Below are 1881 nucleotides of genomic sequence, written 5' to 3'. Positions count from 1 at the left end.
GAAATAAAGAGGCATATTTATAATAATAATTACAAGAGCTAACATTTATTGTGAACCTGCTTTGAGCCTCATCACAACCCTGTGAGATGACTATGATTATTATCTAATTGAACATAGGTGGAAATCAGGCTTAGAGAGGTTGAGTGACTAGCTTACTTTCACACAGCCAGTGTAGGTGGTAGAGCCAGGATTTGAACTCAGGTCTATGTGACTACAAAGCCCACCATGTTAAACTGAAAATACACTCACTGTTCTCAAAGACTCATACTCCAGGAAGAGAGACAAATGGAAACAAGTAGCTACAATATGAGGCCAACAAAAATTTTTGCTAAATGAAAGTGCCAAACCATGGAAGTGTTGAGAACTAATTACTTACTTCTGTGCAGAGGATCAGGAAAGGCTGCAAGGAGGAGGCGCCATTTGAACAGCCCTAAATGGTGAGAAGAAGCTCCCTGGGAGAGGAACACAAGAGAGACTCCTTCAGAGTGAGCGATAGCCCAGAGCCCAGGTGCAGACCAAGACGACACCTCTTGGTTACCACAGGGGCCCTTCTGTGTATGGGATCCTGGGGGGCTCAATGCTACTGGATTTGTTGGTCAAGGTTAATTAGGTCCTCTCACCCAGCCAGCAAAAACATGGAGCAGGAGGATTATGCCCCTTGCCCTCTATGTCCGGAGCACATGATCCAGTTCTGTCTCCAGAAGAGTGGAGTGGGGAGGTTTTGTCTCCAGAAGAGTGGAGTGGGGACACCAGAACTTACTGTCCATTTGCCCCTGGGATCAGGGTTCAGCCTTTAAGAAGCTGCTCCAGGCTGGGGTCCACCTCTGTGTGACTGAGGAGGAGGACTATGTCTGGAGTCTGGATCCTNTGCCCCTGGGATCAGGGTTCAGCCTTTAAGAAGCTGCTCCAGGCTGGGGTCCACCTCTGTGTGACTGAGGAGGAGGACTATGTCTGGAGTCTGGATCCTTCCATCAACAGCTTTGAGATTCATGGCATCAGCCACACAGGGCTAACCAGGGAGCTGGGTGTCATTGGCCAAGCCAGCCTGCTAATTCAGTCACTGGTGTCTACCAGATCTCTCTGGATGGCATTTGAAAGTGTATCTACCCTATCAGCAAGTTTTCCCACTTTGAGGAATGTCTTCTATTGTAGGTAAATACCCACTATTTCTCTCCACTCCAGTTTCCTCATTGAGATGATAACAGTCAATCCTTCACTGGGTGCTGGAGGATTAAGTAGGTTCCTAGAATAGTGCAAGCCATACAGGAGGCATGACATAAATTGTTATAATTACTTGTACAGATCTAAGAGGAAGATGCAGTGCAACAAAATAATTGGAAACAACCCAAGTATCCGTGAATAGGAAAGCATTCAATGAAGATCATGGGTTTCAATCCACAAGGAAATGAAGATAATGGGCCATCCTTTTGTCAGCCTCTGTTTTTCTCAATGATTCCAGTGACTATTTTCTCAGATCTCCCAGGAATGGGACTATGTAACTCGCACAATTCTAAAGGCACGGGAAAGAAGTTGATTCATTACAAATAGTGGCTGCCCTAGGATATTCAGGCTTCATCTTCTCTGGGAAGCCTGTCAAGAAGGGCTGGTGGGGAACTGTTTCATACACGTACTGAATGAACACCTGTATGACATTTGCAGGCATTGTTCTAAGCCTGTGCTGTCTGATTTGGTGGCCATGAGCCACATGTGTGCACAAATGTGACTTATCCCACTTGAGATATGCTCTAAGTATAAATGACACACCAAATTGAGAAGATTTAAAATAAAAATGTAAAATATTAACAATATTTTATTAAATTACATGTTGAAATGACCATCTTGGATAGATTAGGTTAAATCAGGGGTTCACAAACATTCTGT

This window comes from Galeopterus variegatus, unplaced genomic scaffold, assembly GCF_000696425.1.
Source record: "Galeopterus variegatus unplaced genomic scaffold, G_variegatus-3.0.2 Scaffold1367, whole genome shotgun sequence".
Lineage (NCBI taxonomy): Eukaryota > Metazoa > Chordata > Mammalia > Dermoptera > Cynocephalidae > Galeopterus > Galeopterus variegatus.
Note: the sequence above shows the minus strand (reverse complement) of the source record.